Consider the following 25,063-nt stretch of genomic DNA (forward strand, 5'->3'; position numbering starts at 1 on the left):
TATGCCCATACCACATATTGTGTGTGTGTGTGTGTGTGTGCGTGTGTATATATATATACATAATTTTAATTTAGCTAAAACATATATTTCTTAACTGCTGACAGATGTATAACACAAAGGCATACGTATACACTGAGTGTTTCACAAATTTATTATCTTTCTTGTACTAGCAGTAGCTAAGTTTATAATTTATGTTTTTTACTGGGAATGATAATACCATGCAAGTTTCTCCACTCTCTTTCTCACTCTCACTGAAATCTTCAGATACATACAGGTCCAATACAGACGGGATATATACACTTGTATATTATATACACTTATTAACTAATTTCAAACTGTGTAAATTACACAAGACCTTGTTATGCATAGATTTGGAACAGTTCATTTTGAAAATGGTGAATACATGGCACATCAGTATTACCACCGTTACATGTCTAGGTCTATGTGAAGCAAGAACAAAAAAATCAAAGCAACTCGCCCAATCATCACATTGCTGGACCATTTAGACCAAGCATAATTAATGCTCGTCTGATACGTCAATGTGTGATTGTGTGTTACGACATTTTGAATCATAATGAAGTCATCTGAGTTGGAAAAAAAGACTAGATTTAAAAAATGTTGATAAAAAATGGTCTCCCAAAACTTCGTTTCATGACAGCAAATCATCGGTTCAGTAAAGGTCTGATGAAGTAAAATAGATGGTAATTACTATTGTGTAAGGCATCTTTCTTTTTCGAAACTTTTTTTTTCACTGTTGATCTCATTGCACATCATCCTCCGTACATAACTATTCTACCTAAGTACTTATTAGCTTTTCCTTATCTTTTTAAAGTGGTGTGTTACATATTCAAGTTTTAGATTATAGAAATTTCAGAGGTTCAGTTAAGTTTTGGAACATATGGGTTCCTGACATAGTATGAATGAATTGCCTTGAACTCCTATTCATACCAGACTCCCTCTTCAAAAGGTCGTGCGGGTTGAATAAAATAGCTCTAATTTGTCAGTATGGATGAAGCAAATGATCATAAAGTTAAAATCAAAGTGAACAATATTCTGTAAAACATTTGCATAATAAAACATTTGTGATAATTTTTAAAAAAATGAATAATTTAATTTTGTTTCAGAGTGGTCTGCTAGCATAAACATAGATAGGGCGACATATGTAACGACTGTTTTTTTTCGGCTGTGCACAGCTGGTGTCTGAATAAAATGTCAACTCATGCCAGATAACAGGCTGTGTACAGCTGGTGTCTGACCAATAAAATGTCAACTCATGCCAGATAACAGAACTGTAGGATCTAAAGATAGTTTTATATAGCGTATGCTTGAAGTTTGGCTGAATATCAAAATCTTGAGGTCATTTGAAATACATTTTTGCTGTTTTACAATTCTTCAAATTGCAGCAGATACATACATAAAGGTTACATTAAAATAATCGCTAGTTCCATACTAAAGAAATTATCTGTTTTAACATGGTATTGTTGCAAAGCAACAATTGCATATGCTAAAAATAACAACATTGGTAGAATCAATAGTTGCACTAGAGGCATTCTGGTACCCCAAGGTAAATAACTGAGCTAGAAATTCTTTTTAAGAGTAATTAAAGAAAACATGACCTCAAGGATATTTTTATTATCTAATAAACCTGCAATGTTAGATAACTTGTAAATTAAATTAAACATACAAATACAATCAACTTGACTATTGTTTTAAATGTTAACCTTAATGCCCACAATTTTTTACAGAATGTACGATACCACTGTTAGCTATCCGTAAAGGTTGCTCAAGATTCATGGCATAAATTTAAATTATTGGAAGGAAATCAGAAATTGAGGGATGAACAGACAAACAAATGGAATGACACACACCAAATCATTTACCACTTTCTTTTTGATCTCTGACAGTTTGAGAAGTTCATTCCAGTGCAAGGGTAAGTATTGAGTATCAGACAATGACCTGATATCATCTGAAGAGCAAAACTACTAAAGACAGAGATAGGAAGGAATTTGCTTTGTTTTTCTGTACGGAAATACATAAAATAGAATGATGCGGTGCTCAGTAAACTGAGGAAATTAATATTACGATTGTTCATGAAGCATACACTATAAAACCATCATAATATTTTCATTAAAGATTTGTTGATCTAAAAGTGTTCACTGTCAGTTACTGATTAGCATTTTAGATCAAACATAGCTAAGTTCATTTCCAAAATATTCGTTCATCTCTTTCGTATGAGGTAAAATGATGTAATTTATAAAATGTAAATACCACCATTTGTGACTGTCTTTATAATAATTAACCATGCAGTTTAATTCACATGTAGATCACTACACATTGACTGATATTGACCGAGTCGCAGAATATGGTATTTTATAAGGTTGTTTTACAATTCAAATTGCTTCTCAAAACTGTAGAACCGTCACACTGACCTTAAACGGAAAATGGTTTCTAAATGTTAACATCTTTATGAGCAATGCATATTGTCAGCAAATTGCATAAATTTTGTGCCCTTCTGCTATGTAATAGCTTGGATACAGAGTAGTGGTATCTGGTACATTGCTGTATAACTTGTGCTGCGGTCAGTGGTGACATTGGCTTGGAGGAATATGGTGATTGCCAGGTGTTGAGTGACCAAAGCCTTGGGACCAATGGGTCTGCATCCAACAAGGAGGGCTCCTGAGGAATCCTTAGTCTGGCTCGGAGGGGCTGCTCATGCCTGGTGGCTCATTGATCATCTTAGTGGGACAAAATATACATTCTGGTCAACTGGATGCCACAAGTTCCATGTACCATTTTTTAAAAAATGTATTCATTATCACTGCTGGAGTGAATACTCACCCAATCACATTAACGTTAGGAATATAAGCCCTACTACCTCCTGAATCCAGTCTGAATTAGTCTCTGTCTATAAAATAGAAATGGGCAATAACTCTTACCTATTACCTCCCCTTTACCGCCTACAGGTGTACCAGTTTAAAGCTTTCGCTGTGAACTAGACATCCATAGTACATTTCACCTCCAAAAACCAATCTGATTTTGTTATATAGGGTTGGATTTAGGAGGTAGCAGGGCTTATATACAAAACATTAGAGTGATCAGGAAACATTCAATGGAGAAATTCTACACTTTAGTCAACTGTGGTGAATAATTATCAAGTATTCATAGTTTTTTCAGTCCATACTTTGATATCCATGCTTTTAGGGTTAACAGGCCAAATTTACAATTTCATCTCAGGTTAATAAATATGGTATTTTTGAGAAGGTCAAAGCATCAGAAATAACAAATTAGCAAATAAAGTATACTCCTTTTCATGGTTTTTGATCATAGCAAGTGCAAACAACTTATTTTATTGCCTGCAAAAAAAAAAGAATTCTCCAAACAGTGAGCATTTTTTGTAAAGTGTATATATTAAAAACAAATCTAGTAATGGAAAGTTTTTGGGGTTAATTAACGAAGCGGTCACTAGAGAATATAGCCAGACTGTTCTTGATGCATAATTTACAAATGTATGTGATATATAGAAGGAAATTGTGGGGAAATATGCCTCAGACAATCAGAATTTGCAACTTTAATTACTCAGAATTTACAATTATAAGTGTATGTCCAATCCAAAAGCCTTATTATGTGTAAAGCTTGTTTGTATTCACGTTTTATTCATGTGAAAGCAAAAAAAAAAGGGATTGGTAGCATCTGCCTCCTTACTTTTCAAAAGAAATCTATAAGGACAATGTAACAAGAAAATCCATGTATTTATTACTTTTAAATTTCTTCTTGTATTCGAATTTGTTTAGACTAATTCATTTAAAAATATTGTTTTTATTTTTCTATAATATTTCCCGGGAAAAGTTAAATACAGTACTGTATATACTTTTTATTATTTTGCACTTGCTTTATTGCATAGTTTGATTTTGCTGGCATTTTTTGTCATAACAATATTAACTTATTTTTTAAACAGTGTAAAATGATAATAAAATCACAGACAAATGAAGATGTTTATGCAGGGGATATGGATGCCACAACAGCCTGAGCTGTGAGTAACCTTAAAAACTTCAAAAGTTTCTATTAAATTATTATGGAGGGTGGGTGTCTTATTCTTCAAACAGAAAACAATCACATCTCATCTGTGAAGATGCAAATATAAATTTCTATTAGTCTTTTTTTAATACAACATTAATTTCGTATCTAAAGGTGTCAAACAGGTTTTATACTATTTTGTAGCAGTATTAATAAAAACAAACTACTGGTTACAGGTTGGTGTTAGATGCAACACTAGTTGTTTTATTTTCTAAACAATCGTCATGTACGGTGTTAGATCCATCAGTCAATCATATTCTTAGTTTCTATTCTTGTTCATTACTTGCGTAAAGTTGCATCTTATAATTTGTTTCAGTTGTGAACAATAGTTTTCTCTTTATCAGTTTAACTTGTGGGCATAAGTTTTTGTTAGAATTTTTAGACACAAGTTTGGTGTCAGACTTAATTTTTCAATCACTTGTTTACCAAATTGCTTTTAAGTGTCTTCAGTGTCATCTGACCCCAACCAGGATTATCCTGTTGCAAAAATATAGATGGGAGTGCACAAATTTGGTAAAATCCTACATTCAGCTACCATAGCCGTTCTCTCCATTAATCTCTCCTTATGAAATGCATTAGGGCACATAGTGCCTACTCCTCATCCCCAAGCCTGCATGGGGTAACATGTAGCTTGAAGGTTACAACATCTTCAGTTTAAGGAAAGAAGACCACATTTTGCATACTCTCACCAGAGGGCAGAACACAATATTAAGATATCAGTACCAAATGCCATCTTTAATTTTTTCTTTGATTTATTTTGGTTTTAATGGAGGCAGGCAAGGTCTATGTAGATTAGACAGAGTATCCAACAATTTCATCTTCTCTATCACCAGATAATAATAATAATAACAATACTAACAATAATAATACCAATAATAACAACAATAATAGTAACAATAACAATAATAATAACAATAATAGCAATAATAATAACAATAATTATTGTTAATGATAATTTTATGATGATGATGAAAGCACCAAACATAAAAGGAACGTAAATATGGAGTTAGTAATTGACTTGTACATTTATTCATACTATTCATACTAAAATAATATGTAAACTCTAAACGAAATGACATGTTTTGTTATCATCTTAGATTCAAATTTTATTTTAGTGTCTTCACATCAAACTGAAATGTTGAAAATTAAGGTCACTGTAAACAAGTATTTTTAGCTTTGCATGTTCATTCCTTTGTTGGAGAAATTATTACGCATTTTGATCAAGAGGAAGATTAGTGCTGATGATGCAGAGATCACCCATTTAGTAAAGCTATTAACTTTTTTACATGAGCTACCTACTTTCGTATATTTGCATCACTACCTAATGTATCTAGGAAACAGGTTATACAAATTATAATGCTGAAGTAAGTTTCCCATTATCTCCACGGTGATTCAGCACAATTATTAATTTTCAATGTCTTACTGCATACAGAATTTAAATGTCATTCTCTGATGTCAGCAGAGGCCAGTGGCTCTACAAACTTCCTGTTGTCGGAAACAACTAAATAAAATATTTAAAGCTCAAAATGTTTGGACAAAATGAGGCTAAACTGAAAAATGTAATTTTCCATGACAGTAATTAAATTTCACTTTACTGATACTGTTGCAGTTACACATTCGCTTTTCTTTTGGACCTTCTGTGAAATGCAACATTGTTACCAAAATGGTATTGAACAGATCACCTGCATCTAGGAACAAACTGCACTGTGGATATCATAATTTGCATAACCCAAGCCTTAGCCCAGCTGACCAATCGCAAACGTCACATACAGAGAAGTGTAAATATAGTTATTATGAGAAATCTTAACAATTATGAAATCCGGTCACTGACGTTTACTGTGTACTCACTTGGGTTTTATAACAAGTCAGATTCCTCCGAATGAACTCTTATACTGGCTCAAATTCAAATGTACAAAATTTGGTCAATGCAACACACAATGTTACTGTGTTCTCAAAGTATATGGCTACAAAGCTGCAATCTGTAAAAAAAAAAATTTTTTAATTTATCTACAAATAACAACACTGCATAGTACATGGAAACATCCCTAACAAGATACTGCTGGGACCAAACATTTTGGCGAATTTATGGAGAATATGCAAGTTAAATAGCATTAGAATACATTGTTTCAACTAGAATCTGTGGCTAATATGTATCCATCTATCCATCAAGTTTACAAGCACATTTGCAGTCCTTACTAAATGGTGCAAAGTAATTGAAGTTATCTACAAAAAGGCATACAAAACAAACCTGAAGACTAAACTATGATTTAAGTCAATTTTCCTTATATTCCTAAATTGCAAAAAGTCCGATATCATCTCAGCTGGAACATCATCACATAATGCATCACTGGACAACAAGACAGCATCCATTAGGTAGCATCTTGAGACACACAGTATGGCAAATCAGGTATGTTTCACAGCCATGAATCTGCAGGGGGAATATGTGACTGGTGTGCAGAGTATGGGAGATTATAACCATAAAAGACCTAGAGTCATCAAGCTGTTTGAGTATCAACTATTACACCACAATATAGATGCCAATAGCAAAATGACAAAACCAAAAGATCGTTCAAAACACCTGGAGTTGGAATAGATACAATACAGTTAACGAAGGGGTCAGTTTTAGATGTTTAACTATATTGTACTGTACAATTCCACTTTCATCAGTCACTTCTTATGATATGCAGCTGTACGCATGAGAACTACCTTACATCTTACATGACAATATATGGTAACCATGCACAAGATGGGTATTAGTTTTGCCTACCTACCCTAGGATTCAAAAGGTTTAACGCATTTACAATCTAACCATGTATCGTTTAACAAGCTTTAAACTTAATATCAGTCAAAACAGGAACAAATATTAAATTCTTTAGACAACTTAGCTTGGGTCACTACAACACCTGGGTGCTGGCTAAGAAGACTGTGGTAGGGGTTAACATTCTATCTCACTGCCATGTAAAACTAGGTGTAATATAAAAATAAGTATAACAATTTATACTCACACACCACCATAATAACTACCATACATACTTATAAGTTGGGTCCAACTGCAAACAACACTGACCCTAATCTGCCACCACATTATGTTCTGGCAGATAAGAATCTATGTTGTTTATTTGGCTAATTACTCCTAACAAACTAGATGCTCAGATCTCCTGGTGCATTATGTGACAACAAATCTGAGTATATGCAGTTTGCATTTTCACCGTACTCAAATTATGATTATTATTATCATCATCATCATCATTATTCTCCAGTGACCATGCATCTCTAATCTATCCATCTGTTTTTTTTCATCCATCTATCTATAACTCTATTTGCACTAATCCTTCACTTATACAATATATATTAACTCTGAAATGAATATCTGGTCATAAACCAAGATACTGACATGAACGGAATGGGGGTGTAAGGATCAGCAAAGATTGTCTACCACATTAAATTCAGCATCATGAAACATAACAACTTGTAATATTTCACCATTTTATGGCATTTTTCATCCTCCTTATGACAAATGTGATTTGACTCATTGGCTGACTTTATATTCAGGAGGATTGGCAATAACCAGAATTTGAAGATGGCCAATGTGGCAGCCATACTGGGTATCAGGTCTGCAAAGTTTTATTTAAGGCAAACAAATCTCAATAAGAAGTGTTCAGGTGAAAACCCCATGATGATGTAAATTTCCCTTTGGGAAGTGTACCAGTGAACAAGTTTTAGGATGGCTGCTGTGGTGGCCATATTTTTCATTTAGGACAAATAGATATTACAAGAAGTCTTCTGAAAGAAACTCATATCAAAAGGGATTGGAAATAACAAGAATTTCAAATTTTCTGCTGTGGTGCTCATTTGGTATGTCATATCAGCAACATTTTTATTTAGACCCAACAAGATATCAGGAGAAGTTTTTTGTTTAAACCACATGTTGATATAACCACCCATTCCAGATGAGTACCAATAAGAGTTTCAAGACGGCCATTGTGGTGGCCTTTTTGGATATCTGGATGGAGCCATTTTCATTTAGGACCAGCTAGACTTCATACTAAATCTTCTGGTGAGAAAACAAAACTAATGCTGATATGACTTTGTGTTCAGAAGTAGTAGTGATAACAAGACCTTACAGCAGAAAACAGTGATGGCCCTAATGGAGGATGATTTGAGGGAATGCACTTTATACAACCAACTGACTGTAAATATTAATATTAATATATAATAGAATTGTAGCATTCTTCTGATTTACATATTTTATTGTCGGATTCTTCATGTTTGCATTTATTTGGAAAGGTTTCTTTTCCTACATTTTTGTACAATTCATTTTACATGTTTAAAACTTCACCTTTAGATGGTATCATATAGCCACTGTTGTGCTGACGTGCCATGAAATGCTACATACATTCTTATGTTACATGTTTAGGCTCAAATAAACAGTAACAAACGAAAGAGTGAAAACAAAAAGCTTTGAAAAATTTAAGAAATAATTTATTTCCCTAGAAAAAACACTATATAGAAATGGAAAAAATAAGAACTTACGGTTTTAAGAATCAAATCCAAAAATAATCCAGGAATAATATATGAATTAAATTTTAGAAGTCCTAATAATAAAATGTTCTAATGAATTCAAGTTCAAGTCCCGACAAGGAATCCAAAATAGAAGGCAATAACGTATACGGTAGTCAGTATGGTGTTGTATCGTCTACAGTTCTTTTTTTATTCCACAGTCAATAATATTCTGGTGTCTGAATTTCAGAATAAAATTTCAATAAATGTCTTTGTCCAAGAATTCTGTGTGAGCACTCAAATATTTCCAGGAAAAAAGAATTAATCTTTTAGAATCCAAATCATTTGAATAAAAATTCAAATATAACTCCTAAACTGTCAAAACAGACACTTTCCAGTGTCAAGAAAAAGCCAGACTGCCGAATATCTCTATAAAGAAAGGTTATGCAGTAACTTGAAACGCAAAACAGATTCCTGGATGAGAATCAACTCTCCAGAATTTTCAAGAAGTATTTACGTCTAAAAGCACATAGTCCCAGTATGACCTTGACCAAAGCCAATCATTTTACTCAAAGAATAAGATTTTAAAAAAGTTGTTTACTTGTCTCAGTGATTTCTGAATTAAGGTCAAGAATTAGGTCAGAATAAGATACAAGGTTCGGTGTTTACAATTAGAGTCAGGTCAAACTGAATTTTCTGGAAAAATATCAAATTCCTAGTAAACAAAATTACATTATTTTGACATATAATGAAATTAAAAAATAAAAAGATTTTAAAACTTACAAACAATTAAATTAAATCAAATATAAATTAAATCTAATATACATAACATGTGATACATACATACATACATACATACATACACACACAAACACATACACGGGGGCCCCAAGTGGCCGAGTGGTCTAAAGCGCTCTTCGTTACGTATCACTGCCATCTCACCTCTGAGGCAGTTCGAGTCTAGGATTCAGCCAATGTGGGTATGTCAGAAAGCTTTCCAGTAGCTTCTTGTGGGTCGGTGGTTCTTTCCGGGCTCTTCCCGGGTTCTTCCTTCACCATTAATACTGGCCGCCATGTATAGCCTATCGTGTGCTGAAAAATTACGTTAAACCCCACAACAACAACAACAACACACACACACATATACTGGGCATCAGATCCTAATCATTTTCATTTGTAACCCACGCAACATCATAAGAAGTCTTTTAGTGAAAATCCAATGTTGAAATGACCAGCACTGACAAGATTTTCAAGATGACATTTGGACAGACTAGACATCATAAAAAGTCTTTTTGGTAAAATCTAAATGTTGGTATGACCATTAGCAGGTGTAGTGGTAACAAGATTTCAAGATGAATGCTGTGGCAGCTATATTACAAGTCTGAGCAACACCGTTTTGATTTAAAAAGACCAAAACCTTGTGTCAAATGTGTGTGTGAGTGTGTGTGTAAAGTTTCATTGCAATCTTCCAAGTAGTTTAATAAGAGTCATAACAAAATTGTGTTAGTGGAGCAGTAAGACGTAAAAATGACTGCACCTGAGGGGAGTGTCAATTAGCCTTACTAAGAACATAACTGTTAAGTACTTTCTTCGTCCACTTTATGTCCCCAATACAATGTTTATATTATATTTATTATTTAAATATTTGAAAAATTTGCAAAAGATTAATATATACCTCTCCCTCGATACATCACACATCAGGGTCCAAAAATATTGGCAGCTGCACAAGAACGTGTACGAGCACCTCTAAAAAAGTTTTTGAAAAGATGAACATTGACAGTGACACAGATGGTGGGGTGGTATATGGTTAAATATTCATTTTATAATAATGTTGGGAATAACTGTCAATAAATACCTTTTTTATAAATAAGTTAATCTCATTTCTTTATAAATCACATTTATGATAAATACACTGAAACCAAAATTAAAATATAAAATTCAAAGATGAATTTAAGTTGTTAACTAATTTAATTGGTATTTCTTAAAGTGTTGCCACCAGGAGGCATTACCAGCATTTGCATTGATTAATATTTTGTATAATATTAATGTACTTAGTGTACTGAGATTCTTTTTAAAAATAAGAACATTAAACAAAATATATGATTTCTTATCAAAAAGTTGTGAATTTCATGATGGTTAATTAAAAATCTGTGAGCACTAGCTGCCATTTTGAATGATAAAATGAACTTCATATCAATTATGTTGCAATGTTTTAGTATGTTATTTTTTGAATGAATATATTAATACTTTGTACTAAATATATTCATAAACCTTGATACCAATATAAAAAGCAAGTAGCTGCATTATAATCCCTGTTGTTTTCAAATATCTAGCAAGTTAAGACCAAATAGGCTATTCTGTCCTGATGCAAATATTTGTATTCTCTATGGGCCAAAAAGCAGTTACCTCCCCTGTACTGAGTATTTCATACTGCTAAGAGAATTGGGAGAAATGAAAACAATGTAAAGTAGGATGATGATGCTACAGCGTAATAATTTCTTATAATTTCAAAAGGAAACAGAAAAAAGATGGAGCTGATTCCATCAAGGACTAAATAGCAGCTGGTCTTCAATAAACATTTAATCTAAATAGTTTCTATCACAACTATTGTCTAGATCACATTCAGTTACTTAGTAGAATTAAAGTGGTTTTCATACTTGTTGTACATGCACCACGTGATCACATTCAGACAATATGCAGTAAAGAAAGTTTCTGTATAAACCTTTGTACATAATACATATTTAGACAATAAACAGTCGAATAATTGAAGGAAAGTGGTTATTGTCAAAACCTTTGTAATTATTAAATATGTAGACAATAGTCAAACATAAGGAAGAAAGTTATGCTGTGTGCATCAGTAATAATGTTGTTCTCCTTTAGAAAAATAAGTACATTTCAGCATAAATAATTGCAGTGTGTATATCTCATGTTATGACTGTATTTATGAACAGAGTTAAAATTGTACAAAACAAAATGTTAACAAGAGGAAAACTTAATTCAAGAGATGTGTCAAATTTACATGGCAACAGGTACATACCACAGTCCCAAGTATTGATGAAACTAAGTCTGTCCATCATGGACAATCTCCTGTGTGCTTGCATCAGAATGAATAACTGGACATGGTTTAAGCTGGTGATCCTAACAATGGGACTTATCCAACTGACCACAACATTCTACCAAAGCACTTGAGACCTGTAAAACAGAAACATATCATCCTGATGCTCTTTCAGTACTCACTGAAACATACATTCCACAAAAATCCTAACTTGTCTTGAGACTATAAATCTATGCAAAATTATTATTTTCAACTAAAAAGATTTATTTGTTGAAATTATCATCAGGGGAAAATACTTTATTGAAAATGTATCCAAAATCCATTGCTGAAATGCAGTTTGTTGACATTATCATCAGGGAAAATACTTTATTGAAAATGTATCCAAAATCCATTGCTGAATTTGGTAACTCACAATGCCCTCCTTACTCTACTCTGGTATTAAGGCATTCGGGAAATGGCAATCAGCCTTGTTTAATTTAACTCAAATAATCCACTGAATACGATAACTAATATGTAAAACTTAATGTCAACAAGTCACATAAAAGAATTAATATTAAATAATATATTTTTTATTAAATGTAAAAGCTATTTATCAATTTTTTATCAGTTTCTCCAGCTAGGGGCCGGTCATTGTAATGTCATGTTTCGCAAGCATCTATCGACTATGATCAAAAATAGTAGAATTTGCAATTTGAATGTATTACTGAATAACCGGCATAGTTACTTAACAGGTAAATATTGTTACCTGCTGGGGCTTAGACGACAAGAGAAGACATTCGAATTTAACCAAATCAAGTGCATATTCAGGAGCAAGATGAATGAACGTATTGTATTTAGAAGCAATAATTGATAGGCTGATGTCAAATCCTAGCCTTGACCTTGAGTTTCAACTTTAACTGGTTCATGCTGCTGGAATAAACGAAATAGTGGAAAACTTGCCTTGGGATCACTCGCCCCATGGAGAACATGCCCCTTGGAGAAATCATCATTCAAGGTGTCAGGAAAAGTCGCCCAAAAGATCACAGATACTAATTTGGATGTGTTACCCCATGATGTATACCGCTTTATATGATCGCGTCTTGAATTATTCAGTTACCAAATAACTGAGATTGTACTTCATAAATCAACATGTATAATCATTGTTTTGCAAAAACAATAGTGCACTGAGTCATCGATATTCGAGTCTAAAATATTGCAATGGTGGGTGGAAATTTAATGTGTAATTTCCATGAAGCATTTCTTTAATATATGATCTGTTTCATTTAAGACTTAATCACGCTTAAATGCAGATATCCCCCCCACCTGTTCATTTCTATAGCAAGTGTTTACTTAGGCCCTGCGTATGTTGGACCATTTTTGCCAGTCATTGCGGAATCACTTATTGCTGTTGTTGATTCTGTTTATAGTACAAGTCACACGAGTCTTAACAGCATTCAGCACCGACTATTTCAGTAATGGGTGTCATTTTTTATAATTTCATTCTACATACCTTTAAGTGGCAAGTATTCACTCCATTTGGATTCTTATACATCCATATTCCATTGGAAGGTCATTATTTAGATGCCCCAAAAGATGTCAACGGCAAAATCAATATTAAAGTACATGGACATTTTAACGAAATGAACCTAAAGCTGTAATCCAGTACAATCGGGATTGAATGTTGCACACTGTGATCTCACAATGAAAGCTACGCATATTGATAAACAAATTCGTACTACCCTCGCTTGTGACAATTACACTGTATGTGCTCTTATTTTGACCCAAGTTTAGTACATGGCCATCATTATAAAAGTCCACAGCGATAATGTTTGTCTGGAAGTTTCTTGAAGATAGTGAAGGTGCAGAGCATACAGTAATCAGGATTGAATAGACTTTGGTTAAATAAAATTAGTGTTAAGTTTTAAAAGAACAATTTATATTTAATTAAAAATGAGTAAATGCGCTTACAAGACCCATGTGACTTGCACTATAGTAATGTCACCATTGTGTGGTGTTATATCAGTATATCAGACTTGTTTGTTTGAAACGTACCAAAAACAAGATGATATAATAATCTTTGTGAAAAACTTAAGTGCAGCCTCATTTATCTTATCATATATCTGATTATTTTAAGGTTTCCTAATTTACCTCAAAAGCTTTGTCTCCATCACAAAAGAACATTGTAACTGTCTATTTAACTATATATTTTAAATGATCCCAATTATTTTTATTGGAATTTAATAATTCCCTCCTATTTTTAGTAATAACAATTAAAAGCACTAAGCTGTTGTAACCATCCTTAAGACCTTAATATGAAAATAAAATGTTGAAAATATCATGTAAATTGGTCAAATACTTTTCAAGATATGACCTTTCAAAGTTTTTGAGGGACTTTGCGATCCCCACTGAAAATGCAATTACCTTCAACTTCAGATGAGTGAAAAAAATAATTTGAAGCTATACAACAGTGGCATTTACTGCAAAGCTTGACAAGTTCCTTCTTATTCAAGAAATGCAAGCATTACAAGCATACACAAAAAATCCTTTTTATTAGGTTCACACTAAAACAGTAAAAGTACAGAGAGCGGCCTATGCCAGAAATTGAGCTTTTCCATGATTTTGCAACCTTGCTATAATAAGACTATGACATTTAAATGCAAATTAAAGTATGTTCCTTTGAGAAAACTTTCTGAAAACAAAGCCCAATTTTTTCTGGGCCAATGGATATTAAACTTTTGCTGTATCAGATCACAGAAATCAGGAAAAGGCGCAAAAATGTGAATGTCCAAAAAAAAATGCAACAACAACAATTTTCAAAAGGTTATAACTCTTTTATTTAATAACAGATTTTAATAATTCTTGTACCAAAATGCAGGGTATTATATGAGGAATTCATGCAATATACAGAGAGTGTCAACGTTAGTGTGAAAGTAGGTTTCAAAGCAGAAGCAATTATCTAAAAATAGACAAAAATGGCAAAAACAACAATTTTCAAAAGTTTACAACTTTATCAATTAGTAACTGATTTTGATAGTTTTTGCACCAAAATGGAGCATATTACAGCCTTAATGCATACATACTAATAAAGCAAATATAATTATGATAAAGCGAAGATAGGTTACAAAGCAAGAACCATTGACAAAGGATGAAAATCTTTTACTACAACTAATGTTTTGAAGATAATGTACACTTCAAGCAGTAGATACATTTGCAAATGTCATAAAGGACTGTTTTGTTTAAAATAATCAGAAAAGTAACAGCTATAACAAAGTTTTAGCTTGAGAATTTTATTTTGCTGGTCAATGAGTCCAATATTTTTAACTTTCCAAGTTCGGCCATCGCTTGAAACTAGTTGTACATTAAAGTTCCAATCAAACACAAAACACGACTTAACCTCGGCTATGTCATCACTGGCTGGCCATTTGAAACGATCCGTTTTGGTTTTCATCTGGCATAAAAACTGTACGAGTGCCACATCAGGTTGGTGTACTTCCAACACTTGTCCAATGTAATGTTGGTCATTGCAGTACACAGTTACCCATGTGATGCAGTATGAAGTTATAGCTCAGTGAACTTTTTAAAGATTTTTTTATGTTACAACAGAGATGTTTTCCCCTTAGATTAAAATATTTAAAGAAAGATTTCATTCTGTATTGTTTTCAATTAATACCGCACCTAATAATACAATATTTCTGAAATAACTTATAATTACATGCAAACAATTGAAACTGAAATATCTAGGACATAAATGAATTAATGCATTTAATCAAGAAACACGACACTTGTTGCCTTTAGTGTTTGTAGGAAAAGCTAATAACTGGCTCACAGAGGGTTAAATGACTGATTGTATTGTAAATTGGAGTAATCACACATATATTGCAGTTTTCTTGTTAATGTTACAAAATAATATACAATTAAAAAAATGCCCATCCATAACTTAAGGAAAGGAAAATGTACCTTTCTTTACGACAAATTAAAATGTTCTCACTCTATTACAAAATGAACAATATTTCATCTTATACACATCATTGCATAGCATATATGTTATGAGATATGGCAGACAACTTTAAATAGCTATTGTTTTTTGTCTCAAGCAGAGTATGGGACAGTCAAGCAGTGTATGGGTCAAGCAGTGTATGGGATAGTCAAGCAGTGTATGGGACAGTCAAGCAGTGTATGCGACACTCAAGCAGTTTATGGGACACTCAAGCAGTTTATGGGACAGTCAAGCAGTGTATGGGATAGTCAAAGTCAGGCTCATATTATTCTAGAATGGATGCTGATACCTGCTAGAGTCATCCTTGATATACTAAATGGAACGTATACCTTTGCTGCATCACATTTCTCAGCTTGTCCTTAGTCTCTGACTCATATGCAAACCTTTACCAGAGGAATGATGTCATGTGAACTTCTTTTTGACTATCAGGTGACAAGGCCCATTTGTAAAGGTCCATAAAATAAGCCAAATCAGCCAAAATCTACACTCACCTGCAAACAAAGTTAACAAAACGGAGAGAAAATAGTTATAATGTAGGATGATATTTCATACACAAATGAACTATAACAACATTATGGTCAGCTGGTAAATCATGATAACAAAAACGTTAAATCGATCCAATAACTTTAACTAAGAACAGTAACTTTGGCAACTCTAATTCATTATGGTGATAAAGGTGTTATGGGTTGTCCATAAGATGAAGTTACTAATACATTCATTAAAATTAAGCAGAAGTTTAAATTAATACTATGTACTAAAACTTCTTAACCAAAATTGTTTTTAATTCTTGAAAATGAAAATTAGGAAATTATTAACATCAACTATAATATGTACTTTGACTATTACATAAAATCGTAGCCAATGCTTTTCTTAGGCAAAAGTAAATACTTAGCTCTAATTAAAGTACAAAAAGTCTCAGCAGCTAATATTTAGTAGAATTTAACATGGTACAAACTTTTAATAGTCAAATATCAACCAGTGACAACAATTCTGATTTTAACGCATCAAACTGCGGTCAAATGGAATATTATCAGCCTAGTCAACATTTGGAATGAATGGAGTCCAATTATCGTCCTTAGCTTCAATATCAGCCAAATCATGATCAACAGTTCTTTTCTTGGGTGACAATTTTTGTAAGTTGTGCGTGATCATGTGACATTTCATGCTGGCATGAGATGGTTGATAAATTCCTATGCATGACATGTTCTTCTGACCGAGGGCATACTGCTGGTCAGGGGTTAAATCGGTTTCCTGTAAAGGGGAACCGACTGTCTCAGTGGGAACTGACTGGGGGTTTCTGAATCTGTTAACCGGGGGCTTGGGATCAGGTCGATAATCAGGTATGGGCAGGAAATTGGCATACATTTCCGACTCAGAATCTCAGTGTTCTGGACTGGGAATCTGGGGTTGCTGGGACTGATTGGGGTTTGGCTTTTTTGGACTTTTTTGGACCAGGGGAGCTAGGGAAACCATCTTCTCTTTGTACCCTGAAGGCTGGTATGTCAGGGTTGGGAATCTGCTTGACTATGTAAGGGTGGTGTTCCCAGCAGTCGGTCAGTTTATGCTTTCCCTGGAATGCAACTTTCTTGACGAGTATGCGGTCATTGACTTTTAGTGTAGCGGCTCAAACCTGTCAGTTGTCAACATCCTTGCTACATGCAGCCTGTTTCCCGGCCTCTTCAGCAGCACATCTGTAAGCATACTGCAGGCGTTGTTGAAGTTTCTGCACAAAACCGGCCAGATCTTTGCCACCATCATTTCTAGGATGGGTATCCAAATAGGGATCAACAGATAGCCTGGGATACCAACATTAGGTATCACGGTACCAATTGTTTCTCCGTAGACTTAATGCTAATGTTTGGGGAAATAAATAGATTTTCTACCCTACTTTAGCGTGCATGTCACACACTTTTCTAGAGAGCAATGTTAGATTGTCAATTTGACAAGGACAAAACCAGGTACTCCACTGCATTTAAGAGAGATAACTCTGCTGGAACTAGACAGGGGTTAGAGTTATCTAGTCACAACAGACAGTTTCAGACATGTGTACCACATTTTAAAAAAATCGTAAAGAATACAAAATATCATCTGGATAGGAATTAACATTATCTCACATGTTGCCAGAAGGCACAACTTCTTTTTAAGCCTAACAGAAAGTACAAATCTTACATAATGTACCAATCCCAGCTAGTTTTGTTGTTTATTTCGAAATACAATGTTCCCTACACCTTAAGCTCCGCCTACCTGGACTTGCGCAATTGGTACCATTATACCTATAGCAAACCTTAATTTTTATAATAATCTGTGAAATAGTTCAGGACTGTATAAGTAACAAATGTACTTAGTCTCACTTGTGAAAAACAATTTTATGAGGTACTTAGCTATGTCTTATATGAATGTGTACAGAAGTGTCATTGAGCTGTTTTGAACTCTTCTACATAAGAAATTAACAATAATGGGCTTAAGTTAGGCGGTAACTTGTCTGGACCAAAGAAACTTATCTCAGATCCAAGCAGAACATACTTTATCAGTTTTTAAACTTGTATACTTTACTGTGAAAAATTATTAAATTGCTTCTACTTACATTTGCATCAAGATTGAGGGCTAATATAATACTTCACAAATCTTCTCTTTATTTTCATAACCAGTCACTGAAAATGTGAGATTTTATTTCCTTGAAATGTTATGACTGGTGTAAGGGAGATAACTGAATGATATATATATATAAGGTGTGTTAACCTCTAATATATTATCCATGTAATATATACGAGTTCATGAACAACCTGTATTAACTTCATTGCAATTAAATTATCCAAAAATACATTATTGATAAAGTGAGAACCTAACATTTACATTTCTGTATTTAGTGGAGACCACAAGAGTCATGTAATTTTAATTTTTAAGATGACGTGGCTCTTTCATATCATAGTCCATATTTTCTACAATGCTGGCTTGTAGAGTGCAGCCTTCCATAACCATGCAGATATGATCTTATGCCAATATGGATTCTTGCGATTGGATGCAAAGTTTCAAGAACACTGGATTTGAATGGAATGAATGCACACTGTGTGACTAAAATGGTTATCCATCAGTAATGTTGGACCTAATATGGAAATTCCACAAGAACAGCTGGACAGAAATAAATAGAATTACCAGTAATTGAAAGTCAATAGTAATTGTAACTGGGCTTATAAAAGTGTCAATGGGAAATGCTGACTGTAAGAAACTGCTCTTGTTTGTTGGTATTCCCTGCTACTAAAATTACTCATATCAGAACATCCTACATGGTACAAGTGGTTTATGGCATGCCTTACAAGAACAAGATAGCTGTTTTTGTACACATGATTTTTCATCTTTTACAGGTAAAATAGTCAATATTTGGGAAAAATAAACTATATTATGTTTACATAACTTATTTTGTTGCATGTATTCCAATCTAGGAGCTAATAGCACATATATAAAGGCATCAGGCAACAGAAGTCTATATCTGCCATAGGTATAGAAGTAGTTTTGGCGAAGAGGCCCCATGTAGGACAGAAATAGTGTATGCAGGGAGGTCTTGGAAGGTCAACTGTATTTGCACGAGGCACTTTCCAGCAAGTAAGGAGTGGGAATCGCAATTTGCTACTTAAGAAAAAAATTACCAAACGGTAAGGCAGTATATATATATATATATATATAGTGTCTATTGGTAAACCGTAACTATTCAACCACAATAATTTAATAATTTTCATTCATCGATAACTTTCAGGAACCACTTTAGGAAACATGTAATCTGGGAAGGCAGATTAAACATCAAAGAGTAAACTGCGACGAATTTGAAACCACAGGGGCGCTTATCGTTACTTTAAATTTACCTACAAATCAAGATCATACATGTACTGTATTATGATATGATTTATATGTAAATCTTAAGCAATTACATGATTATGTAGGAACTATACCAAGCACCATCTCTTCTCTGGCAACACTGAAATAACTTAAAAAGTCACAAAAACGAGAGAGAGAGAGAGAGAGAGAGAGAGAGAGAGCAAACCTGTTAATACGTGTATCCATGATAAGTTATCCATTTAAAAAATTATAGAATATAATCTTCACTTTTCCCACTTTGAAACATTAGGGCAAGGTCAGACGACTGTATACAATACAGTCACTTCCTTTACGTGTTTCAAGCTATAATCCTGATGAATGTAAACCATATTCATGGATCAACAAACAACCGTAGGGCCCCGAGTGGCCGAGTGGTCTAAAGCACTCTCCGTTACGGATCACTGTCATCTCACCTCTGTTTGCGTGGGTTCGAGTCTCGCATTTGGCCAATGTAGGTATGGTGGCGCTCACCAGATAATATGTACTTTTGAGAGAGTGACGTATGTAAGGTGAAGTAGTTCGCATTTAAAACATGCACAGTGGAGAGAATGTTTGCATACCTCTATGCTACATTAATGTAATGTGGATGATATTTCTTTTGGATATTGTACTTTTGGAAATTTTACATGATTTAAGCACACTGCTAACTAAAATGACTGCTCCCTTGTGTTAAAAAATCAGTCTGAATTAGTCTAAAGTACACTATACATAGCAGCTATTAAAATAGGGAAAATGAATTTTGCCAGACTAGACAATACCAGCTTCTGAAAGTGCAATGAATGAATTACCAAATATATAAAATGTAAAAAAAGTTATCGGCTCTTTTTTATACAATTGACCTCTGAAGTTCAGGAAGTGAAAATGACCAAGTAGAGCTAGCACTTTTTTGAAAGGTGCACATTTGAAGTAAGGCCAAGCTGTATACTCTATAACCCATAGTACACCCATCAATCATACGCCAAAATAAAGGGAATTAAAGGTTCTTTGCATTATACCTAAAATATACAAGGTCTTTTTTAAATAGCCAGTATAACCAGTGAGGAAAGCCGGGGACATTCTTTTTCTTTAAATTCCTAACCCTATGCAAAATGCGAAACTGTATAGCGCCACCTATGTGAGAAAGCTTGCCAGCAGTTTCTCGAGGGTCGGTGGTTCTTTCTGGGGATTTCCCGGTTTCTTCCTCCACCATTATTACTGGCCGCCATGTATATCGTGTGCTGAAAATGGCGTTACAACAACAAACAACTGTAAGGTTTGTGCTAGATGACAATTCCCTGAGTCTGTATGAATATTCATGACTGTGGGCTGGGCGACCTTGACTGGTACACAAATGTTTTCTTTGTATATTGACGTGTATTCAGCCACATAAATAAGCGTTACTTATCTTTCTGTTTTTAATGGTTTTTACACATGTTGTTTTAACAATAAATTTATTTATTTTTGTAATATGAAAGGCTGTTATCCGTATCAGAGGTCAGGACACCTTTCGTTTAAATTTCTCACTAAAATTCAACTCGACAAAAGATATTCTAACATCGCTGATTACATAAAAATATACTTTTTTCAAACAGTTTCGCAGAATGACGTTGTTCGTTGCCGCTCCGGTGGCCTACTGTTGCTTTCCGACCAACTTAACAGCATTGGAGTTTACACGATGTATACGCTGTGCTCATATTATTGTGTAGAAAGAACTCATAACGATAAAATAAAAACCATATTTAATGGATTTTGTAGCCATTTATTATGCTTTGGTTGATTTTATTGATGTGTAAACTCTTATATTTCCTGATTTTTCTATTTGTCACTCTTTTCATATATTCATTCAGTGTTCGTGGGGAATGGGGTGGAGGGGTTGTTGTTGTTTCTTTATTTTGCTACTCTTTAACATGCTAACTTATATACATGTGTATCATTTGGTTCTCCGTTTCACTGTGCATTCCTTTTAATTATAATATTGGGGAAATCGAAAACTGAATGAACTGGATTATTAATAGCAGTCACAATCATAATTATTAACAAGAAACAAAATTCACCGTAAAGTGTGTGTGTGTGTGTGTGTGTGTGTGACCGATTCTGCATTATGACCCGTAAATAAATATATGCAAGTTTGGCGGAGGGGGGGGGGGTACGAATGGTTTCCTTAATTGCAAAAAAACATAATAGCTTGAGGACGATTCAATAATGTCCTGTGTTTCACTGCTTCTAAGGTTACAGTGGTAACCTCCAGGAACTCCAATAAGGCCAGGGTTATGTGAATAATTCTTCTCGGGACTCATCTTTTTCATTTTCTATACATTGTCTAAAACGATTGACTGAATGTAAAACATGAGTCTTCACAAAACTCATTGCATCCGTTAATTTAGTCAATCATGTCACTAAGAGCAAATACAATGCTGTCGGGCATTTCTGCGTACCTTAGGTTTCCGTCACCAATAATGAAGCAAAACGCATACCGAATTCGACCAATTGACACAAATAAAATAATACAATGCTTACCATTGGAAAAGAGGCAATGGTCACCAGAATATTCTGTTCAAAATAATATTAAGTTTGGACACATGGGATACCACCACCGTATTTTTCATGACTCGCGATATGTCGGCCTATTCCGCACACAGCTTTGAAAACATGTAATGTTGATCCATCGGGCTATAGAAATGAAATAAATTACTTTGGACTGTTTCTGTCAGCAGTTCAGTCGAGTAATTAGGTCAGGTTTATAGCTAGTTTAACAAAATTCAACGTAACAATGCCTAAAAATGGCAAGATATATAAAGCAAACTAAACCGATCTTGTAAAAAAAATTAGTAACGTTCAACATTTTAGAAAAAAAATAAGCAATTATGTGGAAGAGAAACAACAATGAATAGGATGTAATGTGTTTACAACGTCTTGTTCATGGGGAAAAATTACTAAAGAATTCGGAAGCAGACTACACGCCGGGGAATTTCTTGAGAATCCCATTCTAGCGGCAAGTTTACAAGCTGGGTAGCAGACGATTTTGTACATGTTGGAAAACTTCTTGCAAAATTGGATACTTGGATTAAGATGCAGAACATTTTTAAGGTAACAATTTCCATTTTTTAAATAATGTATTTATTTGTATGAATCTAAAAGATACATAGTAAATAGGATTTTGCTGGGTTACAGGTTTAAGAATATCATGGAGTGGGTCTTCATGTTGACATTTAGAAATCACATCTTCATATGCATTTTGAGTCGAAATGTGGGATATTTTTTAAACACTTTTTGAATATCACTTTTCTTAATGAAGGTACGATCGTTCTTTCTTGATACAAAATGGTTCTTTGACCCAAAATAATACGTGATCCAGTGTTTACAGAAATGACGTATCCTTGCGCAGAATTACTCGACGCGCAGAATCGGCCGACATGGTGGTATAATTTAGAAATACAAGGCATATGGATAAGTGGGTCACAAGAACCCACTCTCCATCCATTTAACTTTTTTAAAAATTAGGCAAAGATCCAGGGATCCTAATCATAAAATCCTAGCTCATAAAATAAATTATGATCTTTCAGTCAGGTAGCCAATGTTGTTTACTGACCCGTGTCAAATATCAGGATAAAATTATCTCCCCTTTGGTCGTCTTTGGTTGTTAAGGCAATATCTGTATAAAAAAAGAATCAGATGGAAATATAGTATTCACTTTAAAATCTTACCTTAATATGAACTGAGTATCAGGTTTGATAAAATAGTTTTTGTATATGCTTTCCTAATTATGTTGTGGTTTACTGTCTTTGTCTGTCAAGGAGCCAAAAGTTCATCTAAATAGGAATCGTACTATCATCCAGTGATATACAATGATGCATGCAAAAATTGGCACGACGTTTGGAAAAATGTTATTACTGTAGATATGAGTCGTTATGGAGATATAGCAATGATCAGACAGAAATAATCATGTAAGGGTAAAAACATAAGTAAATACACACGTACATAATACATACATCATTCGTTCACACAAGAACACATACATGGGACTGAAATACAGATAAGGAAATAAATGGTCCCTTCAAACATACATACATACATACATACATACATACATGCATACATACATACATACATGGGTAGAAGTACACATATAAGCAATTAATTCGTATAGATTGATGCGTACGTACAAACTCAGAGCGGCATGCAAACAGGCTATAAGTAGATAATAGGGTTTGTCCATAGGACTTTCCTACAACCTGAGGCTATAAATATATAATCATTTGCCTAGAAAAGAGAAAATCTTGTACTATTACCAACAAAATATTTTGTCTTTGTGTTGTGTAAGTGTCTGTTTGCTTGTATGTTTGTATATATTTGTTTGTCCCCATACACCCTTGTGTCCATATAAACCCATCACATCACCCATGTTAAATTCCCATTGAACCCCAAGTACTCCCACATGTGAAATTCCCATTCTCCCTCAAGTGCCCCCACATGTTAAAATTCCCGTTTGAGGCTATATTGCCATTTTGAGGCTATAATGCTACATATAACTATTCGTTGTTGACTGTGATGTGACCCCTATTCTATACCATGTTGACTTTGATGTGACCCCTATTCTATACCATATTGAGTTTGATGTGACCCCTATTCTATACCATGTTGACTGTGATGTGACCCCTATTCTATACCATGTTGACTTTGATGTGACCTCTATTATATACCATGTTGACTTTGATGTGACCCCTATTCTATACCATGTTGACTGTGATGTAACCCCTATTCTATACCATGTTGACTTTGATGTGACCTCTATTATATACCATGTTGACTTTGATGTGACCCCTATTCTATACCATGTTGACTTTGATGTGACCCCAATTCTATACCATGTTGACTTTGATGTGACCTCTATTACATACTATGTTGACTTTGATGTAACCCCTATTCTATACCATATTGACTTTGATGTGACCCCAATTCTGTACCATGTTGACTTTGATGTGACCTCTATTACATACTATGTTGACTTTGATGTAACCCCTATTCTATACCATATTGACTTTGATGTGACCCCAATTCTATACCATGTTGACTTTGATGTGACCCCTATTCTATACCATGTTGACTTTGATGTAACCCCAATTCTATACCATGTTGACTTTGATGTGACCTCTATTACATACTATATTGACTTTGATGTGACCCCTATTCTATACCATGTTGACTTTGATGTGACCCCTATTCTATACCATGTTGACTTTGATGTGACCCCAATTCTATACCATGTTGACTGTGATGTGACCCCTATTCTATAACATGCTGACTTTGATGTGACCTCTATTATATACCATGCTGACTTTGATGTGACCCCTATTCTATACCATGTTGACTTTGATGTGACCCCAATTCTATACTATGTTGACTTTGATGTGACCCCTATTCTATACCGTGCTGACTTTGATACGACCTCTATTCTGCATTGTGTTCTTCATCAACTTGGCCTTATTACATTTTAATTTTCCAAGAGAATAATAAGTATGAATGGCGATTTGGGGAGCAGTCTGAGTATTCATCATTTTGACAGTATGATTACCTTATGCGTCAAAATTTAATTTCGGGTGATTCAGCAG

The 25,063-nt window shown here is 34.1% G+C and overlaps 1 long non-coding RNA gene across 3 annotated transcripts; it reads right to left on the reverse strand.

Moving 5' to 3' along the window:
* Window positions 1-126: 126 nt before the first annotated feature.
* On the reverse strand, window positions 127-19,929 carry LOC149799726 (uncharacterized). Of its 3 annotated transcripts, XR_016421210.1 has the most exons (7): window positions 19,642-19,929; window positions 18,190-18,256; window positions 15,895-16,096; window positions 11,612-11,766; window positions 10,250-10,320; window positions 5,923-6,053; window positions 127-2,735 (listed from the first exon to the last, which is right to left on the reverse strand). It is a non-coding gene; the product is annotated as an uncharacterized LOC149799726 (long non-coding RNA). The 3 variants fall into 3 exon arrangements; XR_016421209.1 differs by lacking the exon at window positions 18,190-18,256; XR_016421211.1 differs by lacking the exons at window positions 18,190-18,256; window positions 19,642-19,929 and adding an exon at window positions 17,076-18,183.
* Window positions 19,930-25,063: the final 5,134 nt, after the last annotated feature.

This window comes from Sinohyriopsis cumingii, chromosome 5 (assembly GCF_028554795.1).
Source record: "Sinohyriopsis cumingii isolate HCF-2022 chromosome 5, ASM2855479v2, whole genome shotgun sequence".
Taxonomy (NCBI): Eukaryota; Metazoa; Mollusca; class Bivalvia; order Unionida; family Unionidae; genus Sinohyriopsis; species Sinohyriopsis cumingii.